Genomic DNA, 20,309 nt, shown 5'->3' on the forward strand with positions numbered 1-20,309 from the left:
GATCATAGTTTGGAAATTTATTTTATTTTTATTTGGTTGGCTTGGTGTTGTTTTGTTGGGGTTTTTTTGCTTTTTTTTGTTTGTTTGTTTGTTTGGGGTTTTTTTGGGTTTTTTTGGGTTTTTTTTGGTTTTTTGGGGTTTTTTTTGTTGTTGGGTTTTTTTGGGTTTTTTTTGTTTTTTTTTTTTTTAAGAAACACAAATGCTGTGTCTGCAGCAGTAAAATATTCCTCTCTTACATTTTTTGTAATATGATTTTTTTTGCCTATGTTTCTGCATTTTGAATACTTTACATAAAGGTTATATGTTTACAAACAAAATAAAACAAAATCCACAGGCCTTACTGTTCTTAGGGAAACCCCTCATGGAAAAAAAAAAAGAAGAATTGGGAACAATCCGTGAATGTAATAAAAAACAGCCCTGGCATTACTGTCTTCCAGTACAATAAAAAACTTTTTCTATTGCTAGGTTGTCAGTACTGCGAAGTGGTTTTTAATGCATAAACCTCAGGCATGCAGATAAACCCAAGTAAAACTGGAGCCAAGGTTTGAAATTGGTGCTTGAAACATGTCTTTAAAATGATCTTCTTTGTCGGGGGAACTCTCTGTCATCTGGAATTATGGGCTTTAAGGCACCCCCTGGCTACAAAGACAGCAAGTATGAGGATTTTGCCATTATTCCTTTGTAGCTCAGTATCTGAATTACCCCAGACATGATCAGTCCAGATCAGATCACAATGATAATGATTTTACGCACACTGCTTCAGGTACTAGATGTAAAATGACTGAAGGCCCACCAGGTTCCAGTTCATTGTTGCCTGTTTTGCTTATTAATTCCTATTATTAATTCCTATTATTAATTCCTATTATCTCTTTCTTTCTGACTTTCTTCCCTTGGCAATTGACTGAATTTTTTTATTGTTGTTCAGGAATTAGTTCTTCTACAGCTGTACTGAAATCTAACCACAAGATGCATATAAGCATTTGTATGAACCTAAATGAAAAAAAAAAACTTGTTGACAGAGCAACATTTTATGTTGTAATTTAATAAAACTGATGTAATTTTGTTGCATGTAATCTGGGAACTATATTAACCAGAAAACAGAAAAATTGTGTACCAAGATAATGCTTTTGAAGCAGAATGGAAGTGTATGATGCAACTCAGTTTGGAGAGTCCTGTTGAGAGCTTGTTAGGTTTGGTTTTCTTTAGTAGTAGAGATGGACTGTGGCAGGGTCATTCATTTGGCTTGTTTTGCTTGGTTTTGGGGATCCATCCGCTATAGCATCATGTTAATGTCAGACTTGTGAAGCCAGGCAATGTTGCCTTTATTTCGTCGTTCTTGGAAGTTGCATGAAGATGATTTTCCTTCAAATGACACCAGGGAGAAGAGAAAAATCTTTATTCTTTCCAACACCTACTAAAATAAACAGGAATAAATATCTAGGAAAAAAAAGCAAAATTCATTTTATCCCTCAGTCACACTAGTTCTGTAGCCACTAAACCTCTGAATTATGCTCCATTTTGTCTTTTGTAGGGTCATAGAAGTAGCATTTGTTTCTGCTCCATGATCGCGTTTGAGCAGGTGAGAGGGTGCCTGCCATCACCTTGCGGAGTCCTGGTGCCTCCTGCAGCTGGAGCAGCAGCTCTAGCTGGTGGGATGCTGCATCTCAAAAGAGGAGGAACATCCTATAATTGCAACTGCATTTAGAAAAAAGGTGGCAGTGTTGTGTTTCATGTAGAGTTCAAGTCAATCATTACAGAGAAGAGAGATGGTCTGAGCACACAGTTTAAGTCACTGAGAGTCTGTGGTCAATGCAGTAGTGTACTTGTTTACCAGAGGTATACAGCAGAGATATACCAACCCAGATAGGACAAGTGCAGAAACAGAGAGTAAAACATCTCCAGACCAGCCAAGGAAACAATAAGAGTACTTACTGAACTGGCAGTTCAGTAGGTGGGTCTTGTATCGAAATGTTGGGCCTAAATTCTGCACATCTGCTTTAGTTTTCATGAAAATCCTTGCGTCTTTTATTGTATGTACTGGATTTCAACTCTATATACTGAACTTATTGGCTCAAATTTACGCAAAGGACTAAGAAGAAAGGTCAACAAGGTGTTGAACATGCTTCTTCCAATGACCTGGAGCATTCAGGAACCTCTGCCTCTTCTCTAATTGCAGATGAGGAAGCTTCAGCATTACAAAACAACCTTTAATTGAACAATGCATTAAAGATATTGTGATATCCACTAGTAACCACTTTCCTGCTAAATGTCTCTGCCAGTGCTCAACTAGTAACTCTCTTTCTGCTAAAATATCTGTGTTACTGATGGATCGGGGTTGAATTTCTATGCTTTGCAACATTTACTTCTCAGGCAGATAATATATTGCCATGGAAATACAGGCCATTTCTCACTGTACATTTCAAAGAGAGAGCGTGGCACTATGCCATGTTATGGCTGTTAGCATCACTATATCATCCCTTCAGAGTGGTCTGCTTTGCTACCACTTTCCAAGGAATCTCTTTCAGGGCATGACACTGTGAAACTAGAGAAATTATATTTGGCAATAACATGAGTTGATGGCAAGATATGTCAAACAGCTAAAATTGTAGGCTCTGTTTCAAAAGCTGTCCTCTGCCCCATCACCACCGCTGATGGTTAGATTTGTTGGTCCCACCTCCTGGTTTGCACAAAAGGAATAAAAGTAGAGGAGCGAGTCAGGAGCTCAACACACCCTGTGTGATGTGTGTAAAACATCCCCTCAGCGTGAGCTTGGCGGTACAGATAGCCATGTAAGAAGAAGTGAAATAAGTGTTCCTTTGTGAATAGAGGCCCTCTGCCCAGTCTTTGCATCACCCTGCTTAACCTGGCCTACAGCCTACATAAAGATACATAGATTATAAAGAAAACACTACTTTCAGAATGCGATGTGAAAACTTGTAAAACATTGCTTTTGTCCACACAATGTGTATTAGTTCTGGAATGTCAAATAAACACAGGGACTTGCTGAATATCCTTCCTCTCATCTGACATTTTGGGATCCAAACATAAAACTGATACATTGCTAAGCAGGGCTAAGAATTTTAAATCTGTGAAAATTAAAGCATCTTAGAGACCGTAAATTCTTTCTTGCATGAAAGTCCAGGAGTCAAAGTCTGACCTCCTCAGCATGGGGAGAGAATTGGGGGAACATAAAACCTTGATCTCACTCTGAGCATCGTCCAAGGAGATTTAATTCAACAAGATGGATCAGCTGTTATCTGAGCTCTAAAGGGTAAAGAACAATTAGCTCCTTTGCTACCAAGTGAGACAATTTTAGTATATTGGAAGTACCATGAAAATATGGAAGGGAGACTATTTTCATAAAGTGCATAAGGGTTTGGGGTTTTAACAAATTTTTCCTATAGGAAAGACTATTTTCCTGATGAAATTCAGAAAAATGTCATTCCTTTCTCATCCTCTGTTACATGCTCTTTCTGTAATTCTTTGCTTTCCAGCCTTCTAGATCATAATATGAAAACATGGAGAAGTGCTTTTCCCATTTTGATACTCACTTCCATTCAACAAAATTTCTAGAATAAGAAGAAAGTAGAGAAAAATAATTTAATGACACTGATTTTTAAGGAAAAGTGCAAAGTCTCTAGACTTTCATATTGCCTTCAAAAAAACGTATTTTCAAAATCCGAAAAATGAAATTAAGTTTCCAACGATACCTTATTTTCTGCTAAGTACCCTCTTAAGATGACAACAATCATTTGAAGTAAGCATTATTCTAATGTTTTTCTGGAAGAGTGGTCTGACTTTTTCTTTTATGTGAAGCATCTAGGATAAATTTCTGAACTATTATTTCTTAAAAGTACTTTTTGCTACTCGTATTATTTCAGTCATAAACAACATGATATGATTCTCAATAAATGTTTTCTCAAATTTTCATTATATTTTTTTCCTAGTCAAATAAATGAAGGGTAAATAATGTTACCAAAGGGGTAAAACACAGTTACTGTGGGATGGTGATTTAAATGTTAAAACTAAACAAAGTTACTATTCATGATAAAATATTTGCTTGCTTTCAGATAACACTGGTTTGTGTTAGCTATTTTAATAACTTCATTTGCAGATCTTGCTGAAGAAGTCAGTGTGAAGGAATCTCTCCCAAATGTAGTGTTTCTGGTTTTTTGCTTTTGCATTCCTCTAGATACATGCTGTATGCACAATCTATCTTTGGGAAGCTCAGTGTAAAGCCTGGGATATGTCATCAAGAAGGGAAAAAATGAGCTGAGTAACATTTGTCAAATATCTGTGATGATTACATTATCAGATGTTTCTTATAGGATGTTCTGCTAAAGAAGGCCTACATACAAGGCCCTCTTCCTTCTCTCCTGTCCCTCTACCCCCACCCCATCAAAAAAACTATTCTAGCTTCCGTTGGTCCACATAATGCTTAATGTCATTTTAATGCACAGCACAGAGCTGGCACCCTCAGGTTGTGAAAATTATGTTCTGGTATGTGATATGGGGAAGGGAAAAAATGAAAGATACTGCTTGGATTTGGCAAGGATATCAGGAAGGGGAATGGGAGTTGGAAAAGCTGTTAGGAAATGTAGATTGGTAAGAGTGTCAAACAAAGACTGAATGGGAAGGACTCAAGGGGGAAACTGAAAGCTTTCTGGAGAATATATGAGGTGACTGGGTGAGTTTGAAAGCATCCCTATCAACCATTTCAAGTCTGCTCCTCTCCTATTTCAGCTTCTCGTTTACTCGTCATTCGTTACTCTGGTGGTTTGCCTCTCTAGTGACTTTTTCCTGAGCAAATGACATTCCATGGCTTAAGTCAACCAGGTGCCCAGGTGCTTCCTCTCTCCTACCTTTGAATAACGTCCCCTGAAATCCAGGGAGCAGGTAGGATACCTCATCATTTTCCTGAAGTCCAGGTTAGTGTTTTCTTTTGCATTCAGTCCTGTGGCACCCATCCCTGTTTGGGGAATGTAGCACTGTTTGACTGTTTTCTCTTACTGTTGGTACCTCTTTCAGAGACTGGGTATTTTTATGGTGTTCAGTTTATTTCTTTCACCCTTGACTTTCAGAAAAACCTTCAGTTTTCTTCTACCACATCTGTCCCCGCTAACTCCTCTGCCTATTTGTGGGATCTAATCTCCCTGAAATTTCCTCCTCCCTCTCCCCCCCTACTCTGCACTTGACAACAGCATTGCTTCCCTTTGCCCCCTCACTGGGGAATATTTGCTACGACTTAAGCTCCATCTCTTATTTTCCCACCTGACTTGGCATCTTCTTCTGATTACATAAATAAGCATGGTTATGAAACCTTCTTGGATGGGTACTGGGCTGGCACAGGTGTCCAAACATTCTGTTCTTTCATGAGCAGCATATCAGTTGCATAGATCTTGCAGAAAGGAATAGGAGCCCTAAACTGTCCCTATGCTTCTACTTTCTCTTTTTGGTTGGTAGGCAATGATTTTCAGATTGCAAATCCTCTGAGATGAACGCTATGTCTCACAGGTCAGCCCTTACTATTTGTGGTCATGAAAGAGATTATGAAGATGTATGATAGCAAAGTTGACTATAAAAATAGATTTCAAAAATGGCATGAGAAATTGGGTACAACTATTTATTTACATATTACCAAAAAAAAAAATCTCAAAAGGCTCTCTAAAAATAGTGGACATAACGTAAAAGACTTTGTAGCACAATCCTTTATGAAAGATTATAATTGAAACACAGCATCTTTAAGACCAGAGAACAGAGAAAAATGTATACCAGGAAAAAAAAAGGAAAAACATAGGTGAAAACCCAAGCCTTTTAATTTCATACCTGTTTGACTCATTTCTGTTTGGTGTTGAATTCAGCCATCAGTCGTTTCCTTTGTCTTGGCTTATTATCAATGGCTAGACACCAGTCCCACTTCCAGTAGAGGGTGATATCAAATATGCTTTAAATACAGGTTTCTTTCCTTTTTTATTAGAAGAGCACAAACTAATGAATTGACTAATGCTGCCTATAGCAGGTATTATTTTACAGAATCTCAACCTGGGCTCAAAGATGCTGAAACTACCAAGTGGGTATGCTAGTATTTTCATTCTTAGGCACATTTGATGTTGAGGACCGAAGAATGAGGTTTTGATTTTTTACATAGTTCTCATACAGACAAATTATTTGTTCCCTCTCCGTAGAAAGGAGGCTACTCTTCTTTCTATGCCTTCTAAGCTGGACAACACCCCTGGAATGCTCAAGGAGGGTAAAGAGCCAGCAAATCTTGCCTGCAAAGGTCAGTTGGATAAGCTCAGTTAGATAGAGGGAAAAATTTCTGGCACAAAAGTTTGCTTTGTGCTTCATCTTGTGTAATCACAAAGGCATGGTATGACTCTACCATGTTTCTTACAGATAATTTATCCTATAGTGATTAAGCATCATGGGATGAGTAGCCTCTTTCCTTGCTTTTATATACACTATGGTTCAGAAGAAGCATCCAGGAATGTGGAACATCTTTTTGTGTCTTTGCTGGGGAATTGTTTTAGCTGCACCTCCTATTTGAAGGGAGAAGCATGAATACCCTAGGGCAAATTGATTACTGCTTGGAGGAAATATCTCAGTTTGAGAAACAGAATTGTCTCTAAGATGTACTCAAACCACAGAATTTTGGTGCAATGTGTGGGCAGTAAAAATCATTCTAGTACTGGGTTGAATCTGGTAGTGGTATTGATTATTTGAATTTGGAAAACTGGCAAAAGAAGAAAAATACCATGCCAGTTTCTGCCTTGGGAAATTCCGTCTTTGGCTTCAGCTCCAAGAATTTTATGCTGCTATCAAAATATTCTAGATTAGGATATTCTGGTAAAGGGGAGTACAGATAATTTTACTGGCTCCTTCAGTAGAGGAATCCATGCTGTTTTAAAGAAACACCACCACCATTGTACTGAAAATGGAGATGGGCTGATGCACAAAAATGTGATTCTAGTTGTGGGTCTGAAACAAGATAATGATGATCAAAGATCTCAGGTGATCCATGTAAGGCTGTAGACTTACATCTGATTTGCCTGTTGTTCTCCTTTGATATCAGCACTGGTTTGTTTTTTCTCGCCTTGAGTTCAGCTCTCTTTAGTCCTCACCTCTCTGTGTGAGCTGTGGAGGGTCACCACATAACGGGCTCAGCAGAGGAAACTCTCTAGTGCCAGCCTTTGAGCTGCAAATTCTCTGAAGGGCCTGAGCAGGTTCTTCAGCTGGCAATCAACACTGAACATTTCTGCTGAGAATGGTGGGAAGACATGTTGTGTCTAGAGACTACACAACTCTGCTGTTAGTCATTTATGACTTGCACAAATAGCCATGTTGGGGAAATAACCCAATACTGATCAAAATCAACAAAAGAATTTGCTCTAAATGAGTCACCTATACAAATAAACTTCTTGAATCAAAACAAATTTGTGAATAATGAGTGACTACGACTAATCAAGCTCTTTTCCTGAAATATACCAAAGAGTAACATGTAACAAAATTGCTTCTTATTTTGTCCCTCTGAATGGATCAGGAAAATTTGGGGCATCATCAGCTTCAGGCTCTAAGTGTCTACAATACAAGAGGCTGTCTATGTGTTGGGTGTCTAAGATCCCACTGCAATCAATGGGGGAAAGGATTTGATTCAGCTGTCCACACAAATGGCTGATACCTTCTGAGGTATGTAAGGTATCTGAGCCATCTTCTTGCAGACAATGAATATGGCACATGGCTATTGCAGATCCCTTCTGGAGTTGCTGGAGGTTAAATGAGATGATTTAGGTGGAAGACACGAAGCCCCAAGGTTGTAGTTACCTGCGTATGAACAAAGGAGACCTGTTTAGCACAACCTGAGAGCACTAAGAATGACTCACCTTATTATAAAACAGATCCTTCAGCTGATCTGTAGATTTTTGTCAGTATCTTTTGCTTTATTATAAACCTGTTGATATTAAGGTGGACTCTGTTTAGAGTGCCTAACTGTTCAATTGGTCATGTGCAATTAAAGTTTCCTCTAAAATAGAGTCCCCTCTCGCAAATCCTGACATTTCAGAAGAACATAACATACACTCATCCTATGCCAGACTGAGACAGAGGACAGACAATTGTCTGATAAGCTCTTTAAAGACCTATACAAAACCTGGAAAATAGTAGGGTTAGAGCACTTCTGCTGGTGTTATTGAGTTTCTAAGACATATCAGGACTAAAATAAAAAATTGAGAGAGTGGACTGGAGTCTCTTGTGTCCCCATGCCTATAACCCACTCCAAACTTTCAGGAACCATTGCTTAGCTCCATGTCTAGAGAGGCAAGCTGTCAGGGGGAAAAATTCTACTGCCTTTTTTTGTTCTCTATAAAAGACTGAACATTAGTTCACAATCTTGAATATGTCACCACATCATCTGTCTTGCTTGAGTATCAAGACACAGTTAGCGGGTGATAAATGCCCTCTAACTGAAAGAGAGGGAATACCCCATGTACCAAATAGTCATGGAATTTTCTGCTTCATGCAACATTTTATTAAGTTATTCTATATAGTTTTCACCAGAGGTCGTTTAGTTAACCTCTGCCTCATGATATATTTGTCAACTCAATTAAAAGAACCCATTAAAAATAGTATAAATCAAATTTTTATTTCCCCCTTTTTCTAATATTTAATTACTTACTCTTTTTTCACCTTTCCCCAAGGTTCTTTTATTTAGCTCTCACACATAGATTAGCTGATGGAGAAGGCTGGCTCCAAATCCATTTCACAGGTCCTTTGAGACACACCAAGACCAACAATTTAAACCATGTTTTCTCCAAATAGGCAACACAAGGTTAATTTTCATGGTTGTCCTTTGCTTGGATGTGTGCCGTGAGCTTTTCAGTGTCACCAAATGAAGTACATGAACAGTAGACCAGTGGTAGCAATATAATGACATTTCCACAATTTCATCAGGAAAATAATAAAATAGCTCACCAAGACTTTTGGGAGAAGTCAGATGAACTCTAACACTGTAATTGGGGTAGGCTGAAGTTCAAACCTAGGTGAAACACTTTAGACATATAGTAAACCTAAAGTGGTGACCTCATGCAAAATAAAGCAAACCCATAGTTTGTTACCACACATATTCTTTGCACAAACATTTCAATGGCTTTTAGAAAGGAAATAATAGCAGCAACTATATTAGTAATGAATAAGAATTAAATCTGAGGTTTTGATTAACTCCTTTGCAAAAGTATGGATACTCTACAGGTGGTACTAATTCCCTTATAACACTAAATTAGACACTGTAGTTCACGTATGCCAACCAAGCCCATCCTTCTGCCAGCTCCAGCCCAGAGATAAAGTCCAGTCATGAGTCTCATGAGTCCCATCCCAGCACAACAAAAGTCTCGGTGGTGAAGCCATCTTTTGATCAGATTCCCAGGGAGTTTCAGGTCATAGAAAGAACTGCTCGTTGCCTTTCATTGCCTGCTGTGCCAGAACACAGGATCTTATCTGATACCGATGTTTTAATGTACCCCATGGCTACAGATCAAGGGTAAAGGCACTGATAAAAGGAAGAGGGCTGAACCTCAAGCCTACTTTCACACTGCCAGGATGAGTGCCCTCAAGCTGTTTTGAAGCTTTCACTGAAATAGAAGATATTTTGGTTTTGGATGGGATGTGTGTTATTATTCGTTAGGATTTCTTTAAAAAAAGACTACAGACAGTTAGATGGAAACAGCCTGTGATCGTTAAAGAGATTTCAGTTACAAATTTTAGCATGTTCAAAGAAGGACAATGGAGTTGGTGAAGGGTCTGGAGCACAGGTATGATGAGAAGCAGCTCAGGGAACTGGGGTTGTTTAGCCTGGAGAAAAGGAGACTCAGGGAAGACACTACTGCTCTTTACAACTACCCGAAAGGAGGTTGTCGTGAGGCGGTGGTCAGGCTCTTCTCCCAAGCAGCGAGAGGATGAGAGGAAATAGCCTGATGTTGCACTACAGGAAGTTTAGGTTAGATATTAGGAAAAATTTCTTCATGGAAAGGTTTGTCAATCTCTGGAGGAGACTTGCCAGGGAAGTGGTGTAGTCACCATCCCTAGAGGTGTTCAAAAAATGTGTGGATATGGTACCTGAAATCATGGTTTAATGGTGACCATGGTAGTGGTGTGCTGAGTTGACAATTGGACTAGATGATCTTGGACATCTTTTCCAACCTTCTATGATTCTATGAGTCTGAGGTATAATACTTTGCAGTGTCCCTCTTGTGCAGTATTTTGCCTGTGACAGTCCCCAGGAGCGGATGCTCAGAGGAGCTGCAGCTGTACACTCCCAGCATCTCAAAATCAGGACATCCCATGATGTCCTGAAACAGTGTACTTTAGGCCCATCATTTATAAGAGCTGTCTCTAGACATTCAGAAATTTGTCTAACTCTCTTTTTAGCTAATCTACGCTTTTGACATCCAAAATTTACTGTTAAGGTGAACATTCCAATTTTGTCCTACAAAAAAAAGCAAATAAGTATATTTATATTTGTTAAATCTTTTATGTGATAGTTTCATGGAGTGCTCACATTTGCTTGTTTTGTGGGTTTAGTTATCTCCTATTCACTTTTCTACATTTTTCTGAGTTCCAGTCTCCATTCTCCCTTCCCTGTTTTAGTCTTCTTTTCTGATGTTCCTGTTAACCCAAAACACCTATCAGCCAGGAGAAAATACATTAATATTACCTTTTAAAATACAATGAGAAGTTTCATTTTAATTTCTCTGATCCTCCATAACCTTCAAGGTAACTCAGGAATAAACCCAAAAATCTTTAGACTTACCTTCCCTGCAGAGTCAAAGCAACAATTTTAACTCTTCTTTTAGTTTAAAAAATCTTTTCGACCTGACCTAGCTGCACATGTGTTTGAATCTCAATAGGTATTGATGGAATTCAGTGAAGTTATAGCTACTCTATGTTAATAATATAAATATATTTTATTTCTTTTTTTCTGTCACTTAAAACTGGATTAATATGAGAGAAGAAACTGCACAGTGATTTTCTGAAATAATTTGCCATAAAAAAATTCTAATAATTAAATAAGCTTGAAATAAGTCTATTTTTATTATCCTGCTTTTCTCTGACACCAATATTCTAATGTATGGAGTAGTATTGTGATTTTTAACACTGAGAAGCCAGAAAAAAATGACGTTTGAGCAGTGACTTTTTAATTAATTTCTATTAATCAAGATTATGAAAAGTTTTTGGCATGAATTTATTAAGAAGAATTTCAAGTCTAGAGCTTAAGCTCAGCTTGCAAAATGACAGCAGAAAGGTAGACCAAATTATCATACTGAGAAGATATATAATAAATCTTAGACTAGTGCAGGCATATTTGCTAATGAGAAAAAGTACACTCCAATGAAATAATAAAATCTGCTGACTCCAGTGGCAGAATACATCTCATCTACCCATGCTGGCATCCTTCTAAGGCTGTTCAGTGACCAAGTATTTTCCCTTCAAAAATACCACACATTTCACAGCAAATAAAATTCTGTGCTCAGGCAAGGCCAAGACAATAGTAAATATCACACTTCCAGGATAATTCTGGTGCCACAGAATTGTTATTATCATTACATAGAAATAATGCCAAAGGAAAATGACGATACTAATACAGAACATAGCAGGAAGGCATGTGAATGATATCCTCACATGTGGCCTCAATTCTCTGTTGATTTAAATCTGCATTCAAAGGCCATAAAAGAGAAAGAAAGTAATAAAAACAGAAGAAGAAGGAAAAAACACATCCAAAAACCAAAGTAAGAGGCAAAAAAAAATACATATAACACATATAAGACCTTCCACCACATCTTTTCAGACATATAGGTAGGCTCCAGCTTAGGCACGTAGCTTTAGAGTCATCTCTTGAGGGTCTTAGTGAAGAGAAGGGAGCAGAGGTAGCTGGTTGCATGAGGTACCTGGTGCTGAGCAGTGCTAAGTGCCTTCTTTCTCTATCCATATCCTAGTGAAAAGTTTTTAGGGGACTGAACTGCCTTTGTGCTTGTCTTACATAGAACTGAACAGATTTACAAAAGACAACAATAAACAATAAAATGTACCCTGATGATTCAATTTACAGTCAATTTTTAGTTAGTGAGTCTAAACGGCAGTAGCAGAGAAAGCTGTCTGCTGGCTCAGAGATGGTAGACTTCTTGGGACATATTATAAATGTGTAACACTTGTGCCTATATTTAGAAGTAATATTCACACTCCCAGAAAAATCTCAGCATGTGAAAGATTCGTAGTTTCCTTCAACACATAAGTGAAAGCACATCCAGCAGAAACATTACAGAATGAATGTTGAGTTGAACTATAGTCATAAACAGGACAGGGCAATCCTTTCTGAAGTTTCTGGAGGATAACTTAATGCTGCTTGTGAGGGTCTGAAATGCTGGTGTCAGTGAAAACAGCAGATGATCATCTGAAATCATTGCATGTCAATTAATAAAGTTTGCAAGATTTTAGTCTGTGTATATGAAAAAGAGAGAGATTACAGGAATTTAAATTTTTCAGTTATTTTTATGCTTGCTTGTGAGTGCTGGAAAAGTAACTAGGATTTTAATATATGGCAAGACATGAGACAAAGAGGGATCAGTTACGTGTCTGGTGAAGCCCTGATCCCTGCACATATCAGGGTATTCTGAATGTGGCCAGTGCATGAAACCTGCAAGTGCCTGGAGATTCACAGCTCCAAGTGCACTCTGAGAGGAACAGGGGCTGATTCTCAGGGTGCTTATGATTATTGAAGAACTCCAAAGAAAGTCACTGGTATCAAACTGGTATCATAGAATCAAACACAAAAATTATTTTGTGTGATAAGTGCCTTTTTCTAGAGAAATGTCATGCTTATAATTTTCCAAAGAGCAAGATTGGGTATTTGGGCATTCCTAACATTTTTAAAAGAGCATTGTTTTGGAGCCAGAGGCTAGAAAACAAAGGCATTTGTGTTGTGATTTTAGCCAGTGTGAGTTTTGTTAAGAAAGCCAGCATAAGAGAACATTAATAATCACTCACACCCTCAAAAGCACAGGGACTGACATTTGTGAGTTCAAGGCAAAAGTACATGGCTTCTTTTCCAGATACTTGGAGATCATGCACTTAGTGCAAGTATCATAAATCAGCTGAAAAATAAATTGGCAAAAGAGAAATTGTCACAGTCCAAGGCATCTTATTTGATGAGGAAGAATACATATGATTTATGGACAGGCATAACTTTTTTCATGTTACAACTGGCCTGTTGTGCTCTCAGCTGAATGGAGAGTCTGAGGGAAACGTGCAGTCTGCAAAGCACAGTCTGAAACAAGCCAACTTAAATTGATGTACTCTAGAGCAACTCCAATCCAAAACTATTCATTCAGCCCAGCTTCACCAATGTGAGAATCACTATGGAAATGTCAAATGAGATGAGGATGTGTAGGTACTTCCATATACTTCTACTTGTATCATGTGACAATTGTTTACTACCATTAGTATTAACAAGTCTCAGTTGAGTGCTCAGAGGAGGAAATGTGAATTACATGTATCCCTTGTAGCAGGAGATGATACGGGAGGATTCATTTTTCCAATCACACTGTTGCCTAGAGTCAAGAGTTCCTCTGAAGTTTCACTGTTCAATCCACTGTTTATGCTCATCTTTTATTGGCTCTAATCATAGTTTTGTGATTATATAAGATAATTAAGTTCCTAAGTACATGAGATTTAGGAGACAAAACCAGCAGCCAGGTGGGATTAATCTGACCTAATCTCAGCTGTAAGGCATCTAGACTCAGTCCTGGCTAGTGTGTCTCTGTAGCCAATGGAAACAAAAACATTTCTAAGGAGAAAGTAAAATCAGTTATCTTAGGAATTTTTTTTACAATAGGATTGGTTCTCTCTTGGTAACATCTCTGACTCTACACCGAATTTAAAGTAAACCTGGATAACTAGTTTAGACAAGGTGCCTACATTTTAGACAGCTAAAGGTCATTTTCTACTGTCACCCACGTGGGTGAGTAGTTTTGCAGATTTCAATGAATATGTATATGTTGATGACAAGTAATTTTCTTTACTGCTGTGGCTAAATCAAAAAAAAAAAAAAGTGATGAGAAAAGCCTGAAAAGTTTAGACACTCACATGTAAATGTAATATTTGTAGTTATAACTGTAGTATTAACATTTGTTTGTTACTTCTTGTCTACTTAAACCCAGGAAAAAACCATACAAAAAATCCCAAGCTGTGTTATCATGTTATCTGTCTGCATTCAGAATTCATAGAAATTTTGAACTGTGAATTGCAGTGGTTTCTTATAAATCCATAGAAGGTACAGACTAGTATAAATTGTGCTAGTGGGAAGGGAATGAAAATACCTGGTGGCCTACAGAGTACACCTGCTATGAAATGCTTACAGTGAGAGTGTCTGTTATCAGGATACTTTTGGACAGCTCTGGCATTTGGTTCTAGAGGTCTGCCTTCACATTTCTGACTCACTTACGTATCCTTCAAACCAACTAGGATGATTTTGCTCCTATTATACTATGCAATAGTGAAACAATATTTTTGCTAGTGGTTTTACTATACCTTGTCACAAGATTTTCTTCTTTTGCCCACTGGAAACTCCGTGTCTTCCCTTATTAGAGTATATTTTATTACAAACTGGCGATTTCATGTTGATGCCTAAGGAATTAGTGCAGCCTGAAATGGAGACCACCCTAAAATGGAGTGATTTAAAGAAAGCTTGGAAAGAACTGATAATGAACTGTTAGTAGTCTGAATTTCTCTCCAATGATATTGTAAGTCCAGTACTGCCAGAACTGGACTTTACAAGATGTATTCTAGGTATTTAGTCTAAGTAGGATGATCATCAAACAGAAGGTGCCTGACTCTCACACCAGCAAAATTAGATACCTAAATTCCTTTTTAAAGTGTTGAAGGCAGGTTCCTCTGAAAGTGATTTTTAAAGACCTAGGAAAAATATCCTGCCCTTACAATTTAATACTATACAGCATCCAAATTGGGCAAGCTGAATATGTTCTTCAGTATATGAAAATATTCCTAACCAGTCAAACTCACACAGGGTTTGACTTCCTGACTCGCTATTTTGTTTCTTAACCAAAATTCTTTTTCCCATTCAACAAACTGTGTTAATGCCTTTATTTCAATACTGAGAGTTTAAGGCTGTATCAGGAAGTCAGTCTTTTCTAATAAATATACAATATTAACCTGATATTGCCTCACCTTTTAAACTGAAAACAGTGTTCCTAAACCTAAAGAGTCTGTCAGGAACCAGTAAGATGTCTCAAAAGTCTGTAAAATGCTCCTGGGGTACTTTAGAAGGCTTGTAGTTAAATTCATTCTGTATGTGATGATCAGTGTTCAGTTTTTCTGAAATATAATGTACTTTTCCCACCCTGAAATACATAGAAATAAATATTTTGTTACATTGTGACATACAGTATTAAGTCAGAGATCTTTTTCTCCAAATTGGGGCTTCTAGAAAGTGCTAGTGTTGATTTTTGCTGAAATATTATACTGCTGTATCCTAAGATATATGGAACTTTGTACCCAGCTTTCCTGTGTCTTGCACCTGGCGGTTCATTTGAAATGGTAATCTGCCACCAGGCCAAGAAGTCTGCTCATTAGGGCAAACTGTACGACTACCACAAGCTAACCAGGTGGAATTAGATTAATTGATCAGGAATTTCTAATATAAAATCAAGGTAAAATTAGAGAGTATATCAGCAAAGTTACCAGACTTGTACACCTTTAATAATCATGGATTAATTACAAGAGTGAAATGGAAGCGTGTATGGGGGGGTTCTCTCTTTTTCATTCTTTTGTAAGGAATACTTAGCGTAGATTCAGAAGCAAATATGACCCTTCATTGCAACAAAATTAATACATAGATTCTGAGATGACCATTATCACAACATAGCATAACACAAACTAAAGCATTTGATCACCCTTTGTCTCAGGCCAGTATTTTCTATTTAAGCATTAATTTATATTTTTAGAAACTGACTCAAATTTTATTACAACTTTAAAGAGCCTGTCATATCCTTAGGTAAGCTGTCCCACCATTTAATTGTCCTCATCTAATGTTTAATTATCTTCATTATTTCCAAACAACTTTTATATTGTGTTTGAGTCACTTTATCTTGTTTTACTTTTTTTTTTTCTATTGTTAAGCTGAGCGGTCCTCTCTTACTTAAATGCTGAACCAAGTCTATCCTCATCAGACATGGGTTCTGTGCTTGCAAGAATTTATTTTTTAAGATTTTGCCATGGTATAAGTGGTGATACTCTTTGGACCTTCATGATCAAAAGTGTAAAGTATAAAGGGTACGTGGCTCACCTTCAGCCTTAGAAGAGAAAACCATTGTCTTTCAATACTGTGAAGAGCAAGAATAACAATTCATTTAGCACTTCTGAATAACAAAATTCCTATGACTGTTTTACCTATGGTTTTTTGTCTCTTTTCAAAATTTTGATGTGGTCTTGAAGAGTCCTTGGGGCCATCATTTTCCCCGAGCTTTTCACAAGTGAAAAACTCTTCCTACTGGCACCTTTCTCCAGAACACGACTTACAGGAAGATGAAACGTATGATGATGATATACAACAGATTTCCTACAGGAGAAAAAGAGCAAAAGGTAGCAACAAAGGCCAAGGAAGCTTCCTAGAGACTCCTGAAACAAAGGTGTGCAAATGCTAGTTCTCCTAGGGAAACTCGAAGTCACCTATAATTGATCATATCTTGATGCAAAAAAATGGTAATAAGCAGTAGCAAAGCTCTGTAGGAATGTATGTCTCCAGAATTATCAGAGAAAGCCCGAGGTGAGGAAAGAAGTGAATAAAGAAGGGGACCTGGCTGATGCCATTAAGATATAAAATCTCTTTCACTTGCAAAATATATGTCCAGCTAACAAAAAACTTCTCAAACATTTTGGAGATTAAGTAGCTTCAAATCATTCCAGATTAGCTGTGATGCTTTAGGATCTCCACTGAGCTTTTGATCCAATACACCAAAACTGAGAAGTGGTTAACTCTTGTAATTTTAAAATTTTTCTTCTTAGAACATTAAAATGGAAAGTATAAAGCAGGTTGGTTAATTAAAACTAGTGAAAACCTTGTAAAAATAATTGACAGTAAAAAAGAGGAAGGGAATTACTTTAGGAATGTTAACATACATTGAATAGTGTGAAAAGGTAAATATAGGCAGAATATCAGGGGGAAAAATTCCTGGTAGAGTGGTCCACAGGATTGTGGGGAAGTGTCAGAAACCCAATTGCTCATGATATTTAAATCCAGGCTGGACAAAGCACTAGAAAATCTGGTGTTGAGAATGATTTTATATTAAGTGGAGCATTGATTGGATGACTTAATAGATATTTTCTGTATCTGATTTCTATTAGGTTAGGATTCCCAGCTGCTTTTGCTTCCAAAGCCTCTTCCAGTCTTCGGATTTCTTTCTTTAATATTGACTAATAATAGCACTTTAACCAGCTGTCCATTAACAGAACTTTAGGTTTTCCTATGAAAATATTAAACTGGCAGGTGATAAAAGCTTTCCACTTCTCGTTTCTCTTAAAAAGGGTAAAGTATAAATGTCTGCAAGTGTAGCTGAGACACTATTGAATGTTCCGCCTTAGCTAATCCCACTCAAGTTTTAACCCAAGTCCTCCCACTTTGCAAGTAATGAAAGCAAAGATTTCTGAAGTCTAAGAAGACTGAAAAATAGATAAAAGCTCTTTTTTTCTGGATTATCTGATCACTTTAAATAGATTCTGATCAAAGTTAATTGCTATGCAGTGGTTACATGGCCTTCCTTCCGTCCAGGAGTTTCCCTGTGTTTCATAACTGACCTTAGCTTGAGCTAGTTGGCAGTGTTTCTTGTTGTGTTTGGTTCAGCTGTTTTTATTTTCACAGATTGCTGCTGTTGCCTGCTCACAATGCAGCTCAGGGAACATAGTTATGAGAGTTTAACTACTGAGGCTTTACACATCAGCTGCTTTGTGTTTGTGACTTCTCAGTGAGAAGGCACTAGCCCTTGGGGACCACTAACCAGTGTGAAACAGAGAACAGAGTGAGACCAGGTTCATCCTGGTGAGCTTCAGGTTCTCTAATGAGTACTGAAGTAGTATGAAACTCATTGCTTTTGCATTTAACTTCTAAATGCCTACCAACTTTCATAGACAGGCTGGAGGACTGAGCTACAATGACTTGAGGCTTGGAGAGAGCAAAAGGGAAATTAGCATGGTGTGCCAGCCAGCCCTGTTGTTACAGGCTGTCCTAGGCAACTCTACTTCATCACTCTTAGGTGGACTTGCTGCAGGCTGGTGAACTTTTGGTCAGTAAGATTATTTAATATTACATATGGGCTGTAGAGAGGGAGCTTTTGCTAAAGATTAGGTTCTCTGGTTTATGTTTTGGCAGAAAAACCATCTTTCAAATATTAGTATCTCCAAAACATTTTGATTAAGTTCAGTAATTTAGTCAGGGAACATCAGAAATTTGAGTGGGTTCTTATTTTACTGAAAACATATCAGCAAGTTGAATCCCTTGCCATCTGATTCTGTCAGTTTCTCTGAAGGATGAATGGCTTCCATCTAGGATGCAACATTTCCAGAGCTGCTAGGTTCAGCATCATCTTCAGCCTTCTCTTATAGGAAAGAGAAATTCAAAGTTTGTTTTGCAGAATTTCAAGTGGGTAAATAACTCACCTTTAGCTATCAGCTCTAGATGAGGCATCAGGATTTCTTCTGCAATTACTGTTGAAAAACCACTATGTCCAAGGGACATAAAACTTCCCACACCTGTGAGGTTTGTAATAGAAGATAAGAAGAGGAAAAAAAAATCCCTTGTATCAAGCATACAGTCCACACATTGATTTTCAATGAAATGTCAGGAAGTTTTGCAGAATCCAAACAAAATAAAATAAATCACCTTCTCAAAGTATCTGGAATGGAAATGGAAAAAAGAGTTTTTCTTTTGGCTTGTGAGGCAAACTAGACTTTTAGTTTACACAAAATGCTTAACTTTTACATGGTTAGAGATCAATATTGTCATGTTAGTACTACATTTTAAAATATATTGCACTAAAGAACCCAAACAAGGAAAAAGAATAGAAGAAAAAAATGCAGAAAACAACCAAAGTTAATGTTATGCACATCTTTGTGCACGCTATTCTTTATAATGTAGTACCAGAGATAAAGACAGTCTTACAATAACTCACCACATTCAGCTTAAATGTGCACTGAAAAGCTTTAAGTTTTCACACAATTAAATTGAGATCAAAATTCAGATTTTCCTTGAAAATTTTTTCTGTATGGAAACTTTTGGAGTGTGAATGTATGTGCACAGATGAATTAATAAATTTTTGTTTATATTGCATTTGAAGATGAAGATTTTATGCAAGATATTGAATGGACATTTACACTGAAGGAATGGAAAGAAATAATATTATGACAATATTGTACAGGGAGGCAAACAATTTAGAAACATTTATAGGAAAATAAGAGAACTTAAATCCAGAACATTTAAAAATCCTTTTATTGTGTATCAGCTAAACCATATAAAATTGCATTTTTTGTGGGTGGTTCAAATACCATTTTTATGGTATTTTAAACCTTTGGTTTAATTTATGAAATAACCCTGGACCGAGTCAGTAACAAATCTACAATGTTCAGTGGGCCTCAGAATACCTCACTTCCTAACTGTGGTTTAGTTGTAGAATATTAAACCATTATATAAACCCTCTATCAGTAGGGAATTAGGAGTAAACTCTGACTGTAGTCAGTTTTTCTCAAAACCACCTGTTACAAGGATTAGCAATCCAGGAAACCAGAGCAGAACCCAGGGCTCATGCCATGCTGTTTGCTGTTCCCTGTCTGCAGGGTATGAAACCTTCTTGCTGTGGTTGAGGGCACCACCTCTGGGATTTAGTAGTTCTGTTTCACTTATTTGTGTCAGATTTCAAAAAGAGGAAGTCAGTTTTAAAGTAGCAGATCACAGGTTGAACATTGTAGAAGCAGGAGGGGAAAGCCAGGCAATAGGCTCTGCATCACTTCTTCAGTGAAAAGGTGATTATGTGCATTAATCACTAATTGCATCTGAAAGAGAATTATTATTAGACTGCTGTCAAGTGTTCTCCTAACAGCATGGGAGCACTTAGAAATGAATGCAAGCACGGATGTAAGGAGTGGAAAAATATTTCTAGATTTATAGCACCATCATCCCAGAGTACACCCCTGCATGTTCTAGTTCTCCTGTCCTTGCAGTTTAGATGTAGTACAAAAAAGCAGGTGAGACACTTCCC

General features: G+C 37.5%; 1 long non-coding RNA gene across 1 annotated transcript; it reads right to left on the reverse strand.

The window, feature by feature from the left end:
• Window positions 1-1,026: 1,026 nt before the first annotated feature.
• On the reverse strand, window positions 1,027-18,802 carry LOC108644316. The gene is made up of 5 exons (XR_001923201.1): window positions 18,715-18,802; window positions 16,349-16,385; window positions 8,672-8,764; window positions 7,679-7,821; window positions 1,027-1,414 (listed from the first exon to the last, which is right to left on the reverse strand). It is a non-coding gene; the product is annotated as an uncharacterized LOC108644316 (long non-coding RNA).
• Window positions 18,803-20,309: the final 1,507 nt, after the last annotated feature.

This window comes from Manacus vitellinus, unplaced genomic scaffold, assembly GCF_001715985.3.
Source record: "Manacus vitellinus isolate BGI_N305 unplaced genomic scaffold, ASM171598v3 scaffold_11_pilon, whole genome shotgun sequence".
Classification (NCBI taxonomy): domain Eukaryota; kingdom Metazoa; phylum Chordata; class Aves; order Passeriformes; family Pipridae; genus Manacus; species Manacus vitellinus.